The sequence below is a fragment of the Dermochelys coriacea genome, chromosome 2, assembly GCF_009764565.3.
Source record: "Dermochelys coriacea isolate rDerCor1 chromosome 2, rDerCor1.pri.v4, whole genome shotgun sequence".
Taxonomy (NCBI): domain Eukaryota; kingdom Metazoa; phylum Chordata; order Testudines; family Dermochelyidae; genus Dermochelys; species Dermochelys coriacea.
In genome coordinates, this window is record NC_050069.1 from 185,137,608 (window position 1) to 185,156,334 (window position 18,727).

The 18,727-nt window shown below is 40.5% G+C and overlaps 1 long non-coding RNA gene across 1 annotated transcript in view; it reads right to left on the reverse strand.

The window, feature by feature from the left end:
* The window catches only part of LOC122458905, a 54,809-nt gene extending 39,129 nt beyond the window's left edge, over window positions 1–15,680 (reverse strand). Inside the window, exon 1 of the long non-coding RNA XR_006279225.1 lies at window positions 15,608–15,680. This is a non-coding gene — a long non-coding RNA (uncharacterized LOC122458905). The remainder of the gene's footprint in view (window positions 1–15,607) is intronic.
* Between the last annotated feature and the right edge of the window lie 3,047 nt (window positions 15,681–18,727).

Genomic DNA, 18,727 nt, shown 5'->3' on the forward strand with positions numbered 1-18,727 from the left:
ATTGAGGTCAGAACATGTAGGGATCAAGTGAGACAGACTAAAAGTCGAGTAGAGTTGGACCTTGCAAAGGGAATTAAAACCAATAGTAAAAGGTTCTATAGCCATATAAAGAAGAAGAAAACTAAGAAGGAAGAAGTGGGGCCGCTTAACACTGAGGATGGAGCGGAGGTTAAAGATAATCTAGGCATGGCCCAATATCTAAACAAATACTTTGCCTCAGTCTTTAATAAGGCTAAAGAGGATCTTGGGGAATAATGGTAGCATGACAAATGGGAAGGAGGATATGGAGGTAGATATTACCATATCTGAGGTAGAAGTGAAACTGAAACAGCTTAATGGGACTAAATCGGGGGGGCCCAGATAATCTTCATCCAAGAATATTAAAGGAATTGGCACCTGAAATTGCAAGCCCATTAGCAAGAATTTTTAATGAATCTGTAAACTCAGGAGTAGTACCGAATGATTGGAGAATTGCTAATATAGTTCCTATTTTTAAGAAAGGAAAAAAAAAAAAAGTGATCCGGGTAACTACAGGCCAGTTAGTTTGACATCTGTAGTATGCAAGGTCCTGGAAAAAATTTTGAAGGAGAAATTAGTTAAGGACATTGAAGTCAATGGTAAATGGGACAAAATACAACATGGTTTTACAAAAGGTAGATCGTGCCAAACCAACCTAATCTCCTTTTTTGAAAAAGTAACAGATTTTTTTAGATAAAGGAAATGCAGTGGATCTAATTTACCTAGATTTCAGTAAGGCATTTGATACCGTGCCACATGGGGAATTATTGGTTAAATTGGAGAAGATGGGGATCAATATGAACATCAAAAGGTGGATAAGGAATTGGTTAACGGGGAGACTGCAACGGGTCCTACTGAAAGGCGAACTGTCAGGTTGGAGGGAGGTTACCAGTGGAGTTCCTCAGGGATCGGTTTTGGGACCAATCTTATTTAATCTTTTTATTACTGACCTTGGCACAAAAAGTGGGAGTGTGCTAATAAAGTTTGCAGACGATACAAAGCTGGGAGGTATTGCCAATTCGGAGAAGGATCGGGATATTGTACAGGAGGATCTGGATGACCTTGTAAACTGGAGTAATAGTAATAAGATGAAATTTAATAGTAAGAAGTGTAAGGTTATGCATTTAGGGATTAACAACAAGAATTTTAGTTATAAGTTGGGGACGCATCAATTAGAAGTAACGGAAGAGGAGAAGGACCTTGGAGTATTGGTTGATCATAGGATGACTATGAGCTGCCAATGTGATATGGCTGTGAAAAAAGCTAATGCGGTTTTGGGATGCATCAGGAGAGGCATTTCCAGTAGGGATAAGGAGGTTTTAGTACCGTTATACAAGGCACTGGTGAGACCTCACCTAGAATACTGTGTGCAGTTCTGGTCTCCCATGTTTAAAAAGGATGAATTCAAACTGGAGCAGGTACAGAGAAGGGCTACTAGGATGATCCGAGGAATGGAAAACTTGTCTTATGAAAGGAGACTTAAAGAGCTTGGCTTGTTTAGCCTAACTAAAAGAAGGTTGAGGGGAGATATGATTGCTCTCTATAAATATATCAGAGGGATAAATACAGGAGAGGGAGAGGAATTATTTAACCTCAGCACCAATGTGGACACAAGAACAAATGGGTATAAACTGGCCACCAGGAAGTTTAGACTTGAAATCAGACGAAGGTTTCTAACCATCAGAGGAGTGAAGTTTTGGAATAGCCTTCCAAGGGAAGCAGTGGGGGCAAAAGATCTATCTGGTTTTAAGATTCTACTTGATAAGTTTATGGAGGAGATGGTATGATGGGATAATGGGATTTTGGCAAGTAATTGATCTTTAAATATTCAGGGTAAATAGGCCAAATCCCCTGAGATGGGATATTAGATGGATGAGATCTGAGTTACCCAGGAAAGAATTTTCTGTAGTATCTGGCTGGTGAATCTTGCCCATATGCTCAGGGTTTAGCTGATTGCCATATTTGGGGTCGGGAAGGAATTTTCCTCCAGGGCAGATTGGAGAGGCCCTGGAGGTTTTTTTGCCTTCCTCTGTAGCATGGGGCATGGTTGACTTGAGGGAGGCTTGTCTGCTTCTTGAAGTCTTTAAACCATGATTTAAGGACTTCAATAGCTCAGACATGGGTGAGGTTTTTCATAGGAGTGGGTGGGTGAGATTCTGTGGCCTGTGCTGTGCAGGAGGTCGGACTAGATGATCAGAATGGTCCCTTCTGACCTTAGTATCTGAAGGTATTTCTTGAGGATAGTGATCACTGTGTGAGCAGGCAGAGACCTTGCCAATAAATCCCTACAAATCTGTACTGTGCAGACATGGCAGGGATGGGTGCCCTATAATCAATACCTTGTGCAGAAATGAGACTGTGGTACCACACTGATAAACTTGAGGAATTGAAGTTTGAAAATGGGCTGAACTCCTCACTTCACATTATGACCTGATTATATTGTTCTATAGGTGCTGTATTTTATGGCCTTCCATCACAGCTCCTTGTGGATTTATTACCACAGATTCATTATTTGTTGACAGGTTTCAGAGTAGCAGCCGTGTTAGTCTGTATTCGCAAAAAAGAAAAGGAGTACTTGTGGCACCTTAGAGACTAACAAATAAATTTTAGTCTCTAAGGTGCCACAAGTACTCCTTTTCTTTTTGTGTATTTTGTTGAGACATATATGCTTTCCTCAGTGAATAACCACAGGAAAAATACTTAGTATTAGCAAGTAGCTCTACCATTAGAGAAACAAATCCATCTTTCTGAAAGGAGAACATGGGTGCCAATATTCAGAAGACATTGGATCTGAACCTGTGAATCAGAGCCCCCCGCCCCCTTTACCCCCCTGAAGTCAATTTGGACTGGGACCATAGTTGTCAAGGGACCAACTCTTAGTGGTGGTAACTTATTTGGAAGTTAGATAAGACTGATCTTGATTTAAGTGTTTGAAAAAGATGTAGCAATTTTCCTTAAGTTTGAGATCACCATAACTGGGGCATTTTCATCCACTGTGAAATAAAATCAACATACATTTACATATTTCATGCAATCAGCTGAAGTGGAGGCATATGTGGAAAGGAAAAGTATTGTAACTCACTCTTATCTGACACTGCAAGGCCAGAATATATAACTCCAGCATTATTATGAGATAGTTTAGAAAATGTTCTGTGAATCAAGTTTCAAATCCACAAACAGCCATATTTATTTTATAAGGAAAACCCAGGTTATTGCACAAAGTGGTATACTTTGTTCAACCAGTAATAATCTTCCCTTTGAGTCATTACTAAACCATCATTCTAGCATAGCTCTAAGTTCAATGTGATGCTATAGACACAATTGTTTGGAGGATACACAAAAGCAAGATCCAAACTAATGGCCTTGTTGACAAGCATAGCAAAATTAACCCTGGTATCCTTTCATCCTACTCAAACTCCATTAGACTAAATACTTTTTAATCACATAAATTTTCCCCTGAGGTCATATTTGGTTGACGTCTTCACAGTTTGTCCTAAACCTGATACTGATCTCACAATGGGGTAAACTCTGACTTTAAGTAGAATTAACTTAGGCTTTGTACCTACAACCCCCTCAGGAAGGTATGAGGGTTGTATGGGTCTGGGATACCTGGCAAATAACATGGGTCTGAAGGAAGCCACGCTGATAAGGAACCAGATAAGCAGCACTGAAAGGCATACATCTCAATCTAAACTGGGTAGGAAGTGGTTTGCTTTGTCCATGGCATCACAAATCTTTCCAGGTTGAGGGAATATTTTCTAACACTGCATGATTGACTTCAAAATCATGTGGTTCTGTATGCCCTCTGTATAGGCATTTCCATAAATTATTTATGGTGGTGAACATTATCCTTCTAAATTCATGTACTGATTGTGTGCATCACACTGGCACTCAAAATGCAATGGGCAGCCTAGGTAGATTTTCAAGGACAGTCCCCCTCATAGTACCAGAACTATTACAGCATTGCTTCAATAGGAAACAATGGGCACTTGCTGTCATATTTCAAGTAGCTCTCTTTTCAGAACTTCTAAGCCACCATTGTATATTTCAGCTCCAGAGGCCCCCTTGTGAAATAAGCACATACAAAATAGTTAAAAGAAAAGGAGTACTTGTGGCACCTTAGAGACTAACAAATTTATTAGAGCATAAGCTTTCGTGAGCTACAGCTCACTTCATCGGATGCATTTGGTGGAAAAAACAGAGGAGAGATTTATATACACACACACACACAGAGAACATGAAACAATGGGTTTATCATACACACTATAAGGAGAGTGATCACTTAAGATAAGCCATCACCAGCGGGGGGGGGGGGAAGGAGGAGGAAAACCTTTCATGGTGACAAGCAAGGTAGGCTAATTCCAGCAGTTAACAAGAATATCAGAGGAACAGTGGGGGGTGGGGTGGGAGGGAGAAATACCATGGGGAAATAGTTTTACTTTGTGTAATGACTCATCCATTCCCAGTCTCTATTCAAGCCTAAGTTAATTGTATCCAGTTTGCAAATTAATTCCAATTCAGCAGTCTCTCGTTGGAGTCTGTTTTTGAAGCTTTTTTGTTGAAGTATAGCCACTCTTAGGTCTGTGATCGAGTGACCAGAGAGATTGAAGTGTTCTCCAACTGGTTTTTGAATGTTATAATTCTTGACGTCTGATTTGTGTCCATTCATTCTTTTACGTAGAGACTGTCCAGTTTGGCCAATGAACATGGCAGAGGGGCATTGCTGGCACATGATGGCATATATCACATTGGTAGATGCGCAGGTGAAGGAGCCTCTGATAGTGTGGCTGATGTGATTAGGCCCTATGATGGTATCCCCTGAATAGATATGTGGACAGAGTTGGCAACGGGCTTTGTTGCAAGGATAGGTTCCTGGGTTAGTGGTTCTGTTGTGTGGTGTGTGGTTGCTGGTGAGTATTTGCTTCAGATTGGGGGGCTGTCTACTTCAATCTCTCTGGTCACTCGATCACAGACCACAGAGTGGCTATCCTTCAACAAAAAAGCTTCAAAAACAGACTCCAACGAGAGACTGCTGAATTGGAATTAGCCATCACCTTCAGCCCCCAACTAAAACCTCTCCAACGCATCATCAAGGATCTCCAACCTATCCTGAAGGACGAGCCATCACTCTCACAGATCTTGGGAGACAGACCAGTCCTTGCTTACAGACAGCCCCCCAATCTGAAGCAACTACTCACCAGCAACCACACACCACACAACATATCCTTTCCACATATGCCTCCACTTCAGCTGATTGCATGAAATATGTAAATGTATGTTGATTTTATTTCACAGTGGATGAAAATGCCCCAGTTATGGTGATCTCAAACTTAAGGAAAATTGCTACATCTTTTTCAAACACTTAAATCAAGATCAGTCTTATCTAACTTCCAAATAAGTTACCACCACTAAGAGTTGGTCCCTTGACAACTATGGTCCCAGTCCAAATTGACTTCAGGGGGGTAAAGGGGGCGGGGGGCTCTGATTCACAGGTTCAGATCCAATGTCTTCTGAATATTGGCACCCATGTTCTCCTTTCAGAAAGATGGATTTGTTTCTCTAATGGTAGAGCTACTTGCTAATACTAAGTATTTTTCCTGTGGTTATTCACTGAGGAAAGCATATATGTCTCAACAAAATACACAAAAAGAAAAGGAGTACTTGTGGCACCTTAGAGACTAAAATTTATTTGTTAGTCTCTAAGGTGCCACAAGTACTCCTTTTCTTTTTTGCGAATACGGACTAACACGGCTGCTACTCTGAAACCTGTCAACAAATAATGAATCTGTGGTAATAAATCCACAAGGAGCTGTGATGGAAGGCCATAAAATACAGCACCTATAGAACAATATAATCAGGTCATAATGTGAAGTGAGGAGTTCAGCCCATTTTCAAACTTCAATTCCTCAAGTTTATCAGTGTGGTACCACAGTCTCATTTCTGCACAAGGTATTGATTACAGGGCACCCATCCCTGCCATGTCTGCACAGTACAGATTTGTAGGGATTTATTGGCAAGGTCTCTGCCTGATCACACAGTGATCACTATCCTCAAGAAATACCTTCAGATACTAAGGTCAGAAGGGACCATTCTGATCATCTAGTCCGACCTCCTGCACAGCACAGGCCACAGAATCTCACCCACCCACTCCTATGAAAAACCTCACCCATGTCTGAGCTATTGAAGTCCTTAAATCATGGTTTAAAGACTTCAAGAAGCAGACAAGCCTCCCTCAAGTCAACCATGCCCCATGCTACAGAGGAAGGCAAAAAAACCTCCAGGGCCTCTCCAATCTGCCCTGGAGGAAAATTCCTTCCCGACCCCAAATATGGCAATCAGCTAAACCCTGAGCATATGGGCAAGATTCACCAGCCAGATACTACAGAAAATTCTTTCCTGGGTAACTCAGATCTCATCCATCTAATATCCCATCTCAGGGGATTTGGCCTATTTACCCTGAATATTTAAAGATCAATTACTTGCCAAAATCCCATTATCCCATCATACCATCTCCTCCATAAACTTATCAAGTAGAATCTTAAAACCAGATAGATCTTTTGCCCCCACTGCTTCCCTTGGAAGGCTATTCCAAAACTTCACTCCTCTGATGGTTAGAAACCTTCGTCTGATTTCAAGTCTAAACTTCCTGGTGGCCAGTTTATACCCATTTGTTCTTGTGTCCACATTGGTGCTGAGGTTAAATAATTCCTCTCCCTCTCCTGTATTTATCCCTCTGATATATTTATAGAGAGCAATCATATCTCCCCTCAACCTTCTTTTAGTTAGGCTAAACAAGCCAAGCTCTTTAAGTCTCCTTTCATAAGACAAGTTTTCCATTCCTCGGATCATCCTAGTAGCCCTTCTCTGTACCTGCTCCAGTTTGAATTCATCCTTTTTAAACATGGGAGACCAGAACTGCACACAGTATTCTAGGTGAGGTCTCACCAGTGCCTTGTATAACGGTACTAAAACCTCCTTATCCCTACTGGAAATGCCTCTCCTGATGCATCCCAAAACCGCATTAGCTTTTTTCACAGCCATATCACATTGGCAGCTCATAGTCATCCTATGATCAACCAATACTCCAAGGTCCTTCTCCTCTTCCGTTACTTCTAATTGATGCGTCCCCAACTTATAACTAAAATTCTTGTTGTTAATCCCTAAATGCATAACCTTACACTTCTTACTATTAAATTTCATCTTATTACTATTACTCCAGTTTACAAGGTCATCCAGATCCTCCTGTACAATATCCCGATCCTTCTCCGAATTGGCAATACCTCCCAGCTTTGTATCGTCTGCAAACTTTATTAGCACACTCCCACTTTTTGTGCCAAGGTCAGTAATAAAAAGATTAAATAAGATTGGTCCCAAAACCGATCCCTGAGGAACTCCACTGGTAACCTCCCTCCAACCTGACAGTTCGCCTTTCAGTAGGACCCGTTGCAGTCTCCCCGTTAACCAATTCCTTATCCACCTTTTGATGTTCATATTGATCCCCATCTTCTCCAATTTAACCAATAATTCCCCATGTGGCACGGTATCAAATGCCTTACTGAAATCTAGGTAAATTAGATCCACTGCATTTCCTTTATCTAAAAAAATCTGTTACTTTTTCAAAAAAGGAGATTAGGTTGGTTTGGCACGATCTACCTTTTGTAAAACCATGTTGTATTTTGTCCCATTTACCATTGACTTTAATGTCCTTAACTAATTTCTCCTTCAAAATTTTTTCCAGGACCTTGCATACTACAGATGTCAAACTAACTGGCCTGTAGTTACCCGGATCACTTTTTTTTTTTCCTTTCTTAAAAATAGGAACTATATTAGCAATTCTCCAATCATTCGGTACTACTCCTGAGTTTACAGATTCATTAAAAATTCTTGCTAATGGGCTTGCAATTTCAGGTGCCAATTCCTTTAATATTCTTGGATGAAGATTATCTGGGCCCCCCCGATTTAGTCCCATTAAGCTGTTTCAGTTTCACTTCTACCTCAGATATGGTAATATCTACCTCCATATCCTCCTTCCCATTTGTCATGCTACCATTATTCCCCAAGATCCTCTTTAGCCTTATTAAAGACTGAGGCAAAGTATTTGTTTAGATATTGGGCCATGCCTAGATTATCTTTAACCTCCGCTCCATCCTCAGTGTTAAGCGGCCCCACTTCTTCCTTCTTAGTTTTCTTCTTCTTTATATGGCTATAGAACCTTTTACTATTGGTTTTAATTCCCTTTGCAAGGTCCAACTCTACTCGACTTTTAGTCTGTCTCACTTGATCCCTACATGTTCTGACCTCAATTAGGTAGCTTTCCTTGCTGATCCCTCCCATCTTCCACTCCCTGTGTGCTTTCTGCTTCTTCATAATCACCTCTCTAAGATGCTTGCTCATCCAGCTTGGTCTACAACTCCTTCCTATGAATTTTTTCCCCTTTCTTGGGATACAGGCTTCCGATAGCTTCTGCAGCTTTGATTTAAAGTAATCCCAGGCCTCCTCTGCCTTTAGATCCATAAGTTCTTCAGTCCAATCCACTTCCCTAACTAATTTCCTTAATTTTTGAAAGTCAGCCCTTTTGAAATCAAAAACCCTAGTTGCAGATTTATTTTTTTGTTAATCCTTCCATTCAGTTTGAACTGAATTAGCTCATGATCACTTGAGCCAAGATTGTCCCCTACAACCATTTCTTCTACGAGGTCCTCGCTACTCACCAAAATTAAATCTAAAATGGCATCCCCTCTAGTCGGTTCAGCAACTACTTGATGAAGGAATCCATCAGCTATCGCATCTAGGAAAATCTGAGCCCTATTACTATTACTAGCACTGGTCCTCCAGTCTCTATCTGGGAAGTTAAATTCTCCCATGATCACGCAGTTTCCATTAGTATTTACTTGATTAAAGACATTAAAAAGGGCTCTATCCATATCCAAATTAGATCCCGGAGGTCTATAGCACACCCCAAGCACTATCGTAGGAGAGGCTTTACTAGTTTTCTTCCCCAATGTAATTTTTGCCCAGACAGACTGTCTTATCCATTGCATTGCTTCTTATTTCTTTACATTCTACCTCATCATTGATATACAATGCTACTCCATCCCCTTTACCTTTGTTTCTGTCTTTCCTAAACAGCACATACCCTTCAATACCTGTAGTCCAGTCATGACTACTATTCCACCATGTTTCTGTTATCCCTATAATATCTGGTTTCCACTTCCTGCACCAGTAGCTCTAGTTCCTCCATTTTGTTACCTAGGCTCCTCGCATTGGTGTATAAACATCTTAATTTTTGCTGTTTGGCCTTGCTCACATTTTGTACCCTATTAGGCACAGTCATTCTACAGCCAGTATAACCTATTAGACTAGTATCCACACCGCCCTCGCTCCTTATATACATTCTCCTACCCATGGCTGTATCCTTTCTTACTTCATCTTCTTCCCTCTCAATGCTAAAATCTGGTGTGGCGATTTCCTGGACATCTCCCATCCATCTCCCCCTAATTCCTAGTTTAAAGCTCTCTATCAGTTGTGTCAGCCTTGGTCCTAGAAGTCTATTTCCTTCCCTACTCAGATGAAGTCCATCCCGAGAGAACTGTCCTCTGTCCGTGAATGCCTCCCAGTGGCCATACATCCCAAAGCCCTCCTTATAGCACCACTGCCTAAGCCATCTGTTGACAGTCATAATCTTGTCACACCTTTGTTGCCCTTCTCTAGGAACAGGCAGGATCCCACTAAAGATTACCTGAGCCTCAATTTCCTTAATTTCCTCAATTTCTTCCCCAGCCTAGCATAGTCTCCCTTAATACTTTCCAGCGAGAATCTAGCCGTATCATTTGTTCCCACATGAAGGATAATTAGGGGATTCTTTCCCGCTCTCTTTAGTATCTTTTTCAACCTCAGGTCTACATCCCGTATCTTAGCACCCGGAAGACAGCACACCTTTCTATTCTCTGGATCAGCTCTAGTTACAGGCCTGTCTATTCTTCTCAATAAAGAGTCCCCGATCACATAGACCTGCCTTTTCCTGGTGACGGTGCCATTCTCCAGTCTCTCCCCTGTTCCCTCTGGCTGCAAGTTCTTTCCATTCCTATTTTCCCTTATAATCCTCTTCAACCCATCCTGTATCCTCCTGGGGCTCATATTTGGTGTAGTCTCCCTTGACTCTTCCCCTTTTTCTATAGGACTAGCCCCTCTTCTCTTCTTCCTTACCCTTCCACCTTTAACAAGTACCTGCTGAGCCCCTTCTTCATTTTCCAACTCTGCAAACCTGTTCCTACGCTCTATTTCTCCTTCACTAGCCCATCTTTTTCTCTGCCTGGTTCTTTGAGTCACATGCTTCCACTGACCACTTTCCTCACCCAGTCTCCCCTCAAAATTCCCCAGCCCTGCTTCCATCTGTGAGTCTGAGCTTTTCCCTTCAGATACCTCATATCTTTGCTCCATCATCTGCTCAAACCCCTTCCTAAACTCAACGAGACTTTCCACCCGCATCTCCAAACCTCGGATCTTTTCCTCCATCAGCTCTATCAGACGGCATTTCATGCAGAAAAAACTCTTACCGGGTCCCCCCTCCAGGATCATGTACATACCACAGCTTCCACATCCAGTCATCCTCAATGTGTCTTCCACTACAGGAGTCACTCCCACAGCTGCCTCTGTATCTGTCATCTCCTTTCCACCTAAATCCTGTTAATCTGGGAAACACAAGCCACACCAAGAAGACCACACCCCCCCCAGCAAAAGCAAACCCCAAACAAGCACCACAAGCCCAACTCCCCTTGCAAAATCCCACTCAAACTCCCCTGTTTAGAGTTCTGTTTGCTAGCTCCTGTGCCGCTGACTGGCTGGCTGGCTACTTTTATAGGCCCCTAGTCAGAAGCCCCACCCCCTAAGCAGGGCTCAGCTGCTCTGAATTGGTTGAATGAATTGGTGTGTCTATGTGAAATCTCTCTAGTCAATGTGGCTCCACATGGACAAACAGGTCCACGTGTTTGTAAACTGCACCAGACCCAAAGTCAGCATAATGGCAGCCAAATAAGGATTAGCAGACTTTTACATAACACACCTGAACCTTCAAACATTTTTAAGTGAGAAATCTCCTGCAAACTTAATGTTTTCCTTTTGTTCAATTATATATCATTTCATTTTTACCCATCTCCATCTCCATGTATTGGTTTTGTCCAAGAAACAGGAACAGCTGACATGTCATAAGATAACCCATGTTTGAAGAATTAGCAGTTTGTTTGGAAGAATAAAAATTCCCAAGAAGCTATTCCCATAATTTTCTCAGCCCAGTTTTACAAAAAGAGCTTTGTGAAGGTTTACATAAGCCTCCAAACTCTCAAGTGTTTATCTTAACGGGGTCCTTGAAACACAAGGAATCAAATTAAGCCAATGGGCTGTGACATTTCCTAAATGGATTTAATACATCAGGAAAAAGCAGTTTTAATAATTCAAGTACAATATCTCTGATTTGTTGTCAGGGCACCACATATAGACTTGAGTATTTATTCAGCTGTCTAAAATGATACATTGTGCCCAATTGTCCTGTAACTCATACTGATATAAATTATGAATAGTTCACCAAAGCCAGTGGAGTTATGTTGTTTTATAACCAGTTTAAGTGAGAGGAAATCAGCCCCTGTGAACTTGATCCTGCCATTCTTACTCAATGCCTTGTATGGCTATTGTACTGGTGAACTGTTCCAGAATGTCTTCAGTTTCAATGGATAAAAGGTACTTGAGATTATTCTTTGAATTGCATAAATATTAAATGGTTTCCTAAATCTCCTATTTTAACATCCAATAATCACTATTTTTTCTAATATAGTGCAAAATTTCAGGGGAACTCTTTCTTTAGCCATCTGTGTCACTCTACAAATAGTGCCATGCTTAATCCTGATAGCTTTCCAACATTATTGAAGAAAAAGATTTCCCACAAGGTCCACAATTCACTTAAAAATAAAACTTAAAGCCATGCTATATCAGAGAATCCTGCATTCTTTACAACATGGGGGGGATATCCTTAGATAATATTTTCACTATTAATTTCCTTTTTATTATCAGTAGAGATAATCTAATGCTTCCTAATTACACCCAATAGATCTGAACCTAATCTTGCACTCTCCACCAGTGCAGTTACACTTGAAAATTATCAGTAGAGCTGTACCTTTATAACCAGTAAGAAAGCCAAATCAAACCCATGGGCTGCATATTCCTCCATAACACACTAATAAAAACCAAATGTCATCCCTGCAAGGAATCAAACCTGCAAAAAAGGCTCAGTTTCTGCAAAACGTAGGATACAAACCCGAAGATTAGATCTGGTAATTTGTATCAATCAAAATGGTCTATTTTCTCAAGAAAATTTCATGAAAAATTGATAACTGTTGAAGTTTTTGATTTGTGTGAAAAGGGTTGTCTTTTTGTTTGTTTTAAATAGTGCTACTGAAGTTTGTTATTTACTAAAAATGGCTTTTGATTAACGAGAAATTTCTAACTACTTCAATCAAAAGATGAGTGAAATCTTTAGACAAGATGGAAAAGTGGGTAAATTTTGCACATTTGGTAAAGAAAACTTGGAAATTTTAAATATTTTCCCACAAAATAGATTTTTTTATTTTTAACACTAAAAGGAAATCAGTATCTACATGTTTAAATATTCTGTGATCTGAAACTTTCAGTTGGTTAATAGAACATGGCAGGTACAAGACATAAGTTACCATCCTACTTGTTCTCTCTGGAGTCCTTGAAGGACACATCTGGATTTGGAGGCAGTGTACCCGTGAACAGGTTCCTCCTTCATCTCCTGGAAATGCTGGCTGGTGAATTAACCAGTAGTCTATCTGGGTACCTCCACCAAGTGTTTTTATTATTGTTTATACTACAAGTACATCGCAACATTGCAGCAGTTATGTGGAGCCCCCTTCCTGCTCCCTGGTCAGCCTTTTATACGGCTTGCTTTTCTTCTCAGAGCTATCCAGCTATCACCAGCACATCAGGGTCCCAACCGGTGCAAGTGATTCCATCCCTTCTACCTTTCAAACCCAAACTATCTCAGTCCTTCCTACTCTAACTACACCCTGTGCTTTGGGTATTTTAAGTGACCAAGGTGCTGGCTTCCATAAGGCTCCATTTTCACCTACTACAGCACCATGTCACCAAGTAACCAAGACCTTGTATGTGCTTCAGCACATTATTAATTTTCAGGATGCTATAAATCTGATATGATGATTGTGATGTCTAAATATCTACAGTAATGAGAATTTCAAAAACAAATAGCAATATGGAGTTTTATAAGTTTGACAAGGAGTGCTAAGTACTTCTGCTTAGTTGGGATTTGTTATGTAAATATTAGTGACTGTTAATTGTAATTCACAGTATTTACTGTTGGAAATGCAGCTTTTTAGAGAGGAATCCTAAATCCTCCACATGACCTACATCAGGATGTTGGAAAAAGATGCATCGTGGTCTTCAAAAACTGACAACAAAATGATTTTAAGTTTGTAACCGTGAATCCTTTCCTAGGTGTTTGGCTGGTGGGTCTTGCCCAAATATTTAGGGTCTAACTGATCACCATATTTGGGGTCAGAAAGGAATTTCCCGCAGGTCAAATTGGCAGAGACCTGGGGGGTGAGTGGTGGGGGTTGGGGCTTTTTTTTGCCTTCCTGTGCAGCATGGGGTATGGATCACTTGCTGGTTTAAATTAGAGTAAATGGTGGATTCTCTGTAACTTGAAATCTTTAAACCATGATTTGAGGACTTCAGTAACTCAACCAGAGGTTATGGATCTATTATAGGAGTGAGTGGGTGAGGCTCTGTGGCCTGAATGTGCAGGAAGTCAGACTAGATCATGATGGTCCCTTCTGGCCTTACATTCTATGAATATAACAGAATATCATAGCTAGACTTAAAAAAAAAATGTTTCTCTTGAAACTGGGTTTTGTAACTTTCTCTTCCTGGCCTGTCACAGAGAAAGCAATTCTTTGAGAACTTTGGCATCCTGGTTGAAGCTTCCATTTTCTTTTAAGTAGCTGGGCACAAGTTCAAAAGCAGAGGAACTCTCCCACACAGGGAATGGAACTACAGTTAAAACCTTAAGCACTCCCTAGAAGCTTTAGCCCTGATCCAGAGAGATGCTGAGAGCCTACTAGTCTCACTGAAGTCAAACAGGCCTCTGTGGTAGTGGATAGGAATTGCAGGTGCTCAGCACCTCTCTGTTTCAGACCCTTATTTTGTACTTCAATATACATGAAAGCAGGGCTGGGTGCTCACAACTCCTGTCAAAAGAAACAACTTGTAAAAGGCCCTCAGCAGCATCTTGCAGTACAATACCACCTAGTTCTTATACAGTGGCTTTTACCAGTAGATCACAGTGATTTATATAGGAGGTCAGTATCCCCATTTGACAGATAGGTAAACCAAGGCAGAGAGAGATGAAGCAACTTGACCAAGGTCACGCAGTAGGCCAGCGGCAGAGGCTAGAATAGAACCCAATTCTCCTGAGTCCCAGTCCAATGCTCTATCCACTAGGACAAACTGCCTCCCTAGCTAAGTCATGCAGGGCCCAAACATTGCACACCTAATTCCAAAGGGCAGTTTTCTTCATTTGTCCTAGATTGTCAACAGTCAGCATGTCAGGGCCTCTTGTCCTACATTACATCTATCAAGTCAATAATCAGGAGACAAGCCAAAGATGAGACCTGCAAAGTCAAACTGTTATAACATATTCAATTTCACCCAGAAATCGAATGGTTAATGCCTGGAGATGCTGTGTTGAAGAGAAAACCATATCTCAAGACATGTAGTGCATTTTCTAATGAAATAATAAAGTTTAGCTTTTCAAAAACTCTTTTATTTAAAATGAGTGTCAATAATATGTGACAGTAAGAATCAGTTGGAAATTGTCTTTAAAAATAATCAGGAAAAATTTAAAAAAGAAAAGGACTAACAATATTACAACATCAGAACATTTAACAATCAGACTAATTCTGTAAGCAAATGATGCAAGGGCATCGTAGCTTGATTCAGAAAGAATAAATGGTTTACAGACAAATTAATGACCCACATTTAGTTGTAAGTAAATGCTGAATAATGAGTCATTAACAGATTTCAGGTAAGTGTGTACTTTATGATGAAGGAGGGAAGCATGAGTAACAAAACAATAGTGAAAGCAAAATTAAAGTTTTTTTTTAAAAAAGTGAATGGGGAAAAAAGAAAACTCTGTGTGTGCGCACGTGCGTGCGTGCGTGCACACGTGAGAGATTTCATGGGGTCCACTATTCACTGCTGGGATGCCTCCTTTTTGGCCATGTCTGGGGATTAGCTCAGCTCACCCCATGGTTCCTCTCTCTTTGGGACTTAGGATACTCTTTCTTTATGACTCAGCCCTCTGGCCAGATCATTATAGTCCTCCTCTTCCAGGGTTTCAAAGTCCCACATTTTAGGCAGTTATACCACTTCCCCAGTGGCTGGTGGGGAAACCCAGGTCCACCCACTACTCCAGGCTGCAGCCCAGGGACCTGACAACCAGCAGCTAAGGTGTGCACAGTCCCACTCCTTGCTATTGTTTCCCGTGCTGCTCCTACTTCACCTATATCAGGCTCTTGAGCCACCATCCCCTGGGCGTGTCCTTCCCTCAGGGGCAAGATCATGGAGCTTCTATTCTCTCCCTGGCTTCTGCCTTTGGAGCTTCCTGGCTTTATCAAGCCCCACCTGTTCCTTCTCAGCTGTACTCTATTTTCAGTCAGGGATTGCTTATCCAGGTTAATTCCCCCCAGGTGTGGCCTATCAAGTTAATTGGTCCCCTGATCTGACTCTTTAACCCTTTCAAGGATGGTATGGGGTGAACACCTGGTCACAGTAATCAATAACTAAATCACGGGTGTGTGCATGCGCGCGTGTGCTTGAAACATTCTATATCACAAGCCTGGTGGAAGACTCATGTGAATGCAATTTAGTATGAAAGGCCCAGATTTGTTGGCAGTACATTGTGTGAAATAAAACCCTACAGTGAAGCTTGTGTTAACATTAATGTGCTTAATGTCCTACGTGTAATGGTCAGTAATCCCAGTCCCATATCAATCCCACTGTACTTTAAATGCATTTGTTACAATGACCTGAAAACATCAGTCCTTCAATTGCCATTAATAACAGATTTTACTCTGCTGTAAAAATCAGAGCTGGTCAGAAAGTATTTTCCATGAAAAATGTCTAAAGAAATATTTTTCATATTATCTATATCATAGAATGTTTCTGGTTTTGAATTGAAAATTTTTCAATTTTACAATTCTTGAGAACTGAAAATTTTTGTTTTCAGTTTTTCATCAAAAACAGAATATTTCAAAAGAATTATTTTCTGCAGAAACTTTTGTTTAGACAAAAGGCCATTTTTCACTGAAATTGTTTCAGTCAAACTGTGACCAGCTTTTGCATGACCCTGTACATAGCCCCAGCAATGTTTATATGCAGATTTGAAAGGACAGGAATAAACTAGCAGAGATAGATTAGAGAGTCCCTGTATTATTTCCCTTTAAAAACTATTTATTAAGTATTTAAAAACTGTGGTCAAATTATCCTTTTTTGGCTAAGATCAAGCTCTTTAAGCCTCATTGTTAGGAAAGTGATTCGTGGAATGGAAAATTCTTGCAGCTCTTTTCTGAACCCTCTCCAATCCTGCAGAAAATGTACTGAAGAGCAGAACTAGACATAGTATCCAGCAATGGTCCCACCAATGCTGTCAACAATGTCTTATTAGCAAGTCAAGTCAAAATCTTGTCCGTGGCAAAAAAACTGCAGAGGGGATAGAAAACATTTAATCTTATTTAGCTAGTAGAATGTAACTTAGAAATGTCCAGCCTGGCTCTCTGAATTTTATGACATTTTATATTTTAGCTACATTTATATTCTGCTGGATTTATTTTAGGATTCTCACTCCATTTTCTGTAATCCTGAGCTTTGATTAAACCCGAATTGCAATTGTAAGATGTGTCATGTTCAAAAGCTGTTGAATGCTCCTGAGGGAAAGAGACTGACTTCTGACCTTAAGGAAAGTGGAAGCAGCATTGCAGTAACAGCTTGAGCAGCTGCTCAAGGCATGGGAGATAAGAGACCCTTCTGTAAGACTGTGCTGTGAGGGCATTTGCTCTTCCTTTGTTGCAGAAGAAATTAAAGCATAAATTCTGCAGGCAGAAGTCTGTGTTCATGTCTTCTATGGTCATAATTAAAAGGGAATCCCCACCAAATGTAATGATATTTTCAAAAGGACAAATGGCAGTTAAACTCTTACGTTCCTAACTGTCATTTGGCTCTAGAAAATCTCCTGTCATCTTTTGTGTGATCACAAGAATCCCACTCAAACACCTGTAAATATGCATCTCTGACATTTATAGATCAAAACTACCCAGAATAACGCCCCTAGTAGCTTCAAAACACAGACAAATTTATGAGTGCAAATATACATAAGCAGATTGTAGCCCCCAAGTTATCACATATAGGCACTGAGTGCAAATACCACCAGATCATTTTTGAGAGAGAACAGTGTACACACAAATGTTGAGTATTACAATTGTGCCTGTGAAGAGAGACTGGGATTCAACTCTTGAAAAGTTATTCTCATGAGAGAATATGTATGTGCAGCCATATCATGTTGTGATCTATAGATCTGAAAATTATATGCAGTGCTGCTCAGGTAGGCAGATTTTCTTGGTATGCATTACTGAGATTTTCTTTAAGAGTTTCTGTAATGATGACAGAAGCTGCTGCTTAAGTAAAACTCAGGCATTTTATTTGGTGTGCTAGTTTAGATTAAAAAAAGAGACAAAGGAGGGAGGAAAGGTGGTGTCAGTCCAAGTCCCAGTAGACAAGTGCCCATCCAAAAGGCAACAACAAAGAACCTTCCTGGCCAGACTGTCCAAATAATGAATGGACACTCTGGGTATTGCACTTCAATTAGAAACTCGCAGCTGACCCATGCCAACTGACTCGGACTCACAGGGCTCAGGCTAAGGGGCTGTTTAATCGCAGTGTAGACATTTGGGCTTGATCTGCAGCCTGAGCTCTGGGATGCTCCTATCTTGCAGGGTCCTAGAGTCTGGGTTTCAGCCGCAGCCTGAACGTCTACAATCTGGTCCATTTTATGAGCAACATATTTACTTTAAAATTAAAAATATGAAGCCCAGAGTTGAATGATTTGGGCCTTGAAATAAAACATTGATGGATATTGAATATTAAAACAACTTCAAAAAGGCCAGTATGAAAAAAGAAACAGACCAGGGCTCTCTCCTTCATAAATGCTTTATAACCTTGAAGGTCTTATTGACTTCCTGAATACGGTATGTTAAAGAGGACAATGTATTTAAAAAAAAAGTGTGAAGGCCACATTTAAGTCATTTCTCATCCAAGAATTCTTCCAGCTGATTTATTTGGATATTTTAACCCTCGAGCTTACTATATATAATCAAGCTACAAGCCTCAGTTTTCTCATCACCCAGGAATTTTAAAATTCAGATAAATCCAATTATTCTTCACGTAACAGTAAAGGACTTCAGAGAATATCACTCATTCCATTTAGCTGTTTAGCTCATCTTAATATCTTTTTTCCTCTTGACAGCTCCCTGTTTTATACAACAAATTTCATGGTGAATCTGACCAGTATCCCAGTCTAAATCATTCCAAAACTGTCTACGGTTCTTCATTTAGGTGACTGTCTTCT